At 40.9% G+C, this 7,179-nt stretch overlaps 1 non-coding gene across 1 annotated transcript; it reads left to right on the forward strand.

Annotated features, from left to right (window-relative positions):
- The first annotated feature begins 4,084 nt into the window (after positions 1-4,084).
- On the forward strand, positions 4,085-4,156 carry TRNAG-UCC (transfer RNA glycine (anticodon UCC)). Its single transcript has one exon. It is a non-coding gene; the product is annotated as a tRNA-Gly (tRNA).
- The last annotated feature ends 3,023 nt before the right edge of the window (positions 4,157-7,179 follow it).

The following is a 7,179-nucleotide window of genomic DNA, read 5'->3' on the forward strand; positions in this document are numbered from 1 at the left end:
AAAAAAAAAAAAAACAAGAGGTGTTTGCTGATTTGAATTATATGATCTCAGTCTCTGGTAGCTCTCTCATTATCTGAGCAACAAAGTTGAGAGGTATAGTCTCTCCTCCGAATAAATAAAGGGTTAATGATGTAATGGTCTTAGGCAGTGATGTATTCAAGTCTTTTACTTCAAGTCATGTCTCAAGTGTGTACATTCATGTCCCTTTGGAGAAAAACCGTATAAATCCTCCTGCTGCAAGAATAGGTTTATTCAAAGATCGGACCTTATTCGGCATGAGGGAACGCATACTGACTGGAGAGAAACCATATGAATGCTCAGTGTGTGACAAAACCTTCAGCCAAAAAGGTTCCCTCATAAAACATGAGGGAATCCATACAGGAAAGAATCCATATGAATGTGTTGACTGTGGGAAAAGCTTTAGCTGGAGACATTCCCTTATCAGACACAAGGGCACCCACACGGGAGAGAAACCATAGGAATGCTCATCTTGCACCAAAGGCTTCAATAGTGGCATCCACATAGATATATATGAAAGAGTGCATATTTGCGAAAAACCATGGAGTGCAGAAAACCTGTTGCAAAGCGTCTCTTATTACACATCTGAGAAGCCACATGGGAAAGAAGGCACATGACTGATCAGTGCTAAAAGTGTGAAATGTTTTCTTGTTGAATTACAAAATTCTTGGAATAGGGTTGGGGAAAGTATAGCACGTAGGCCCTAATGCTTTTGTAGAACGTCCCGAATCCCTGTGCCACCAGACACTTCATACACATATGGGGAACAATTTCACCACTTTTTGTGAGATTTTGAACCATTTTTCCAACAGGAAGTGGGTCATAGTGCTACAAGCAACTGAGGTGTGTGGTGTGCAAATCTAGCTGTCATTTTAATTTTTGAGTACAGCATTTCTTCCACATTCGCTGGGGTTAGGGGCAAACAACCCCTGTGGACGTGGAAAAACCACAAATAACAAAACTGGTTTTTTAACCTGAGAGAACACCTCTCTGGGAATCTCTAGGTCTGTCAGTGCCACTCTGCGGTCAACATTTACCATAAGTTGATCATAGTATCATGCCTAGAGAATCCTCCAGCACAATTCTTTGGTCAGTTTCAGGCTGAGTTGCCCCAGGGGACTCTAGAGATTCTTAGAGAAAACATATTAATGAAATTTGCAAATAATCAAATCTGAAAAAGTCAAAGCTGTAAATATAAAGGCTGATAGTGAGGGTCCATCAGGTGAGAGGTGCTACAGAAGAGCAAGGTAGCAGCGACACTCAGCTAGACAGGAATGAGAAGACTAACAGAGATTGAGTCAGGTTTATATTTTAACAGAAGGATCTGGAGCAGCGAAAGGCCCTGCCAAGTTGTCAGCCCATAAGACAGCTGCCCAGAGATGCCAGGCAATGATACCAGCCTTGACAGAAAATATTGCTAAGTCCTGAATGGCCAGAGTAGAGTCCGTTAACCAAATGCAACACCAATCTCTTTTTCCTGCCCTTCAGCACTCTAGACTTAAACTCTGTCCTCCCCCCCCCTTTTTTTTTAAAAGTCTTTCACATACTCTGGGTCAGTGTTTCCCAACACTTTTCTATGCCACACACCCGAAATGTTTGATTAATGTTCACTTGCCCTGGCTTTAGCTCCAGACTGGCCAGGCAGGGCAGAAAGAGGTCCCACTTTTTTTTTTTTTACCTCCAGTAGTGTAGTTGTTTGAGTGTTGGACTACAACTCTGGAGACCAGGGATGGATGCCACACTTGGCCATGCAAACTCACTGGATGACCCTGGACGAGTCATACACCCAAGGCCCCAGAAAACCTCATGATTAGGGGTGCCATAAGTTGGAGACGGTTTGAAGACACACAACGGCAGTGACAAGTCTCAAATAAGGGAAGGGTGGGAATCACTTGGGCTTCTGGATGTTGTTCAGCTGGAAATCCCAGCAGCTCTAGCCAGCATTGGTGATGAGGAATACTGTGGTCCAACAACATCCAAAGGGCTACTCCTCTGGCCTAATGGAAGGCCTGTTCCTTGCCCCCTTCCTATTCCTATTTCTCCCGTTATAGACCCAGTTCTTGAAATGATGAATGATGAAAGGACAGATTTGTTGCTGTTGTTATGTGCCTTCAAGTCATCTCTGATTTACGGTTACCCTAATAGAGTTTTCTTGGCAAGATTTGTTCAGAGGAGATTTGCCTTTGCCTTCCCAAGGCTGAGAGAGTGTGAATCGCCGAAGACCACCCAGTGGGTTTCATGGCCGAGCTGGGGATCGAATCCTGGTCTCCAAGGTTGTGGTCCACTACTCAAATCACTATGCCACACAGACTCGGTACACATCTAATTCTCTCTTTTACATCTCTTTTACAGTTTTGTGACCTAAGTCAAAGATGGGGAACCTCTCTCAGCCTAAAGTCAAGTTCAAACTCAGAGTTTTGTGTGTGTGTGTGTGACATTCCAGTGGCAGGGAGAGCTGGAGCCAAAAGCAAAATGGCAGAACCAGAACATATTTGAGCATAAAATACTTCCCGCCAAAGTACTTCCCACCAATAACTTAGTCTTAAGCGAGCTTAAAGCACAGTGGGTGCCACTTAAAATACAGGTTGAGTAATTTGTCCAGAATTCTAAAATACTCCAAAATCTAAAATTGTCCTCATGGGTGGCTGGTGGATTCTATTTGCAATTTTGTCTGAATATTGAGATACCTAATTTTAGTTACTTTATTTGTAATTTTAAAGTTAAATTTTAAAAAGAGACATTTGTACCTTCAACTACTCATATAGGTTTATGCAATTATTATTTTTTAAATGAAACTTGATCTTTTATACAGATATGTTTAATTAAATTGCATGGTCGTTTTTGATTTTACGGTGACTTAGATTATTCCATTTATCCCCCCCCCCCCATATTATGTTTAATCCAATAAAATTTTAAACCCCCTTCTTTTCTAAGCAAAATCTATTTTTTAATCCTCATAATTATTCAGAAACCTCTCCCTATTTTATTTTTTGCAATAAATTGTGTGTTGTTCACACTCAGGAATATCAGGCTTAACAAGTTGGTTGTGCATTGCACAATTGCTGTTTCTATCACTTGCCTCACTTTATGGCATGGACTTAATTATTACAATCATGCAGCCAAGTTAACTGCAAATTAATACTACAGGCTGAGTCTCACTTACAGTATCTGGAATTTCGAAATCCAAAATACTCGAAAAGCCAAAACTTTTTTCATGGGTGGCTGAGATAGTGGCACCTATGCTTTCTGATGGTGCATTGTACACAAACATTATTTCATGCAGAAAATTATTTAAAACATTGTTTATAAATATATATATATAGCATATATGAAACATAAATGAATTTAGTGTTTAGGTTTGAGTCCCATCTCCAAGATATCTCATTACGTATATTCAAATATTCCAAAATCCAAAACACTTCTAGTACCAAACATTTCTGACAAAGGAGACTCAACTTAGTGAAAAACCAAGGAGACAAAATTTGAAGCTACTACAAAATACAGTGGAAGAGGCCAGGTAATGACAAAAGTTTACTCAGACTTTTGAATCACTCTGAATTTTGTGGCCAAGTGGCAATTTGAGCCTGGATTTCCTAAATCGCAGTCTAACACTAAAGCTGTTACATCACACCTATGTGTATAAGGTGAATATGAAACATAAATAAATTTTGTGTTTAGACTTGGGTCCCATCTCCGAGATATCTCATTATATACATATATGCAAATACAAGTATTCCAAGATCCAATTTAAAAAATAAATAAATCTAAAACACTTCTGGTCCCAAGCATTTCAGATAAGGGAGACTCAACTGTAGTAACAGCTGAGTGTGTTGGTAATGTTTAGTGCCAACTTCAGGAAGGAATAGAATTCAAAGACATAACCGTATTAGTCTGGAAAATCAGTATGCAAAGGGATCTTGCAGCACCTTTGAGATGCTACAGATCCCTTTGCATTCAGAAGGAATAGTGCCACCTAGTGGTTCAGTAGCATTCTAGCAATGCTACCTGTTTTGTAATAAGGAGTGGAAAGGAATGCAGTGATGCTCTTCAAAGATGCTCCATGTGCGCGTTGGTGGTATAGTGGTTAGCATAGCTGCCTTCCAAGCAGTTGACCCGGGTTCGATTCCCGGCCAACGCAGTATATGTTTTCTTTTCTGAAACAGCAAAACTGTGGCTTCACTCACCTCTTCTTCTTCATGTTCTCCCTTTAAAAAATGACAAGAGAGGATAGTCTTCTCCCATTGCAATATCAGCAAAGAACACGAAAAGGTGAAGCTTTAACTCACTGGGAAAAGAGAGTGGTGCCCAGCATTCTCCAGTAATTACAATTTTCAGTAGTAGGGCTTTGATATCTAAGAAAGGAATTAAAATACAATCATTTCCCTTATACAGATATAATTTACAGAATCATTCTATGTTATTTACAGAAAAACGGTCCCTCTTTCCCCCCTGCCAGAGTACTGTGGGGAGACAGGAAGAAATGGGGAAACATACCTTTAAATCCCAAATTTAACAAATATAAAGGAAAATTGCTGGCTGGATGTGATTAATACATGAACATCGGTCAACATTATGTATGAAAGATAACATTCTATCTGATCAGCTTTTCCCCTCTAAAATGAAGGAAACCTAGAATCTTGGAAGAGCTGGAAAAGTCTCTATTAGGCAAAGGTGTTAAAATCATACAGGAGAAAAAAATATGATGATTTTAGTCACAAGCCTTCATTTTGTCAAGATGCAGCTGTTCTCAGTTCATAGAAGAGTGCTAGGTATGAATGATTTTCATGGTCTCAGTCTGCAGTACTACAAATTTGGGAACTGAAATAAAGTTTAATTTGGGGGGGGGGGGGCAGAATTCTTATTTGGGCAATGCATAACTTCACAACAGTCCCAGTTTGTCCGGGACAGTCCCAATTACTCCTCTGCCATCCCATTTTTTCAGCTGCTTTTAAAATGTCCCAGTTTCTTTCTCTTCCCACTGTCCTCCTCTGTCCTCAGCTTACTTCACTTGCTGCAAACTGAATTCAAAGTGCAAAAGGAATTTCCTCTTAGTTAACTCAGCAAAGGAGAAAAGAGGAGATGCTAGAATCTTATCCTTCCCAGCAGATTCAGGTAAAAGCCTGTCTGTTTTTTCAGATTTTGCCATCTTGACCACACTCTGATGTTGCCCAGTAAGGCATGTCCCAGTTTTCATCTGTAAAATGTTGGAAAGTATGCAATATCTTATTTCCCCCCACCCATAGCTCTACTCCTGGGCACTGACTACCTTTGTTGGAGGGTTTCAAACAGTCTGGAGGGACATCAGTCCAGGGATGCTATATCGGCTGTGTATTTTCTGAACTGATGGGAACTGGATCTCAGATGCTCCCAGAAGCTCCTTCCAACTTCTGTCAAATTGTCCACAAGACTTTCCTAAAGAGTAAAGATATACAACTGAGCGCAAAACTTAGACTAGTCTGGGCCACTGGATCCCTCATCAGCATGTATAAATGCCAGAGCTGGACAGTAAAGAAAACAGACAGAAACAAAATAAACTCATTTGAGATGTAGTGCCGGAGAAGAGTGCTGAGGATATCATGGATGGCCAAAAAAATACAAACAAATGGGTCCTAGAACAGATCAGGTCTGAAATCCCCTAGAAGCCAAGATGATCAAGTTGAGGCTGTCGTACTTTGGCCACATCATGAGAAGAAATTAGTCATTCAAAAAGACAATAATGCTTGGAAAGATGGACAGCAATAGAAAGATAGGATGACTGCAACGCCAGATGGCTGGACTCTATTAGGGAGGTCATAAGTATGAATTTGCAAGACCTAAGCAGAGCCATTGGGAGAAGTAAGCTGAAAAATGGAGGAAGACAAAGCAAAGCAGGACACAGCATAGAATCATAGAGTTGGAAGAGACCACAAGGGCCACCAAGTCCAACCCCCTGCCATGCAGGAAATCTAAATCAAAGCATCCCTGACAGATGGCCATCCAGCCTCTGTTTAAAGACCTCCAAGGAGGGAGACTCCATTACACTCCAAGGGAGTGTGTTCCACTGTCGGACAGCCTTTACTGTCAGAAAGTTCTTCCTAATGTTGAGGTGGAATATCTTTTCCTGTAGCTTGCATCCATTGTTCCAGGTCCTAGTCTCTGGAACAGCAGAAAACAAGCTAGCTCCCTCCTCAATATGTATTTAAACAGGGCTATCATATCACCTCTTAACCTTCTCTTCTCCAGGCTAAACATCCCCAGCTCCCTAAGGCGTTCCTCATAGGGCATGGTTTCCAGACCCTTCACCATTTTAGTCACTCTCCTTTGGACACGCTCCAGTTTCTCAATGTCCTTTTTGAATTGTGGTGCCCAAATAGGACACAATATTCCAGGTGGGGCCTGACCAAAGCAGAATAGAGTGGCACTATTACTTCCCTTGATCTGGACACTATACTTCTGTTGATGCAGCCTAAAATTGCATTGGCCTTTTTAGTTGCCGCATTGCACTGTTGTGCAGAGGAATTGCAAAATGCAGTTGATAGAGGAGCAGATTGGAAAAAGCAACACATCATCTTGTAAACATATCCAGGGGTTGGCCATATAGGAAAGTACAGCATCATCCAAAATCCACAAAACAGTTGATACTTTTGTGGACCCAACCAAAATGTACATTATACATGTTGCAATACATGCTCTTTAACCTTCTATACCTTCTGAACTGAGGACTAAAACTACAACATCTTGATTCTATGACCAAATGCAGGGCTAAGACTAATATCATCAAACCCCCCTACCCCCCGTATCATTTTTAACACCTTTGCCTGATGAAGAAGCCAGTGGAGCTTCGAAAGCTTGCAACATGTATAGTGTGCATTTGGTTGGCCTAATAACGGTATCGCTGTTTTGTAGAATTTGGGGATGATGCTGTGCAGAAACTTGTGGCACACTTTAGATTAGCAAATTTCAGGCAAGGTGTTAAAACAAATGGGAGAAAAATATGAAGATGTTAGTCATAGGCCTGCATTTTGCTATTTCTGGTTGTAGTTGTAGGGAGGCAACTTGAATCTGGATTTCCTAAGTCCCAGTCTAATACTCAAGCTGGGGCCCTGTACTTTCCTGCTGAAGTGTGGAAGATTTGGGAAATGTGGCCACAAATTCTTATAGAATTATAACAAAAACACAGAC

Source organism: Sceloporus occidentalis, unplaced genomic scaffold (genome assembly GCF_023333645.1).
Source record: "Sceloporus occidentalis isolate IW3139 unplaced genomic scaffold, rSceOcc1.0.p SCAF_1, whole genome shotgun sequence".
Taxonomy (NCBI): domain Eukaryota; kingdom Metazoa; phylum Chordata; class Lepidosauria; order Squamata; family Phrynosomatidae; genus Sceloporus; species Sceloporus occidentalis.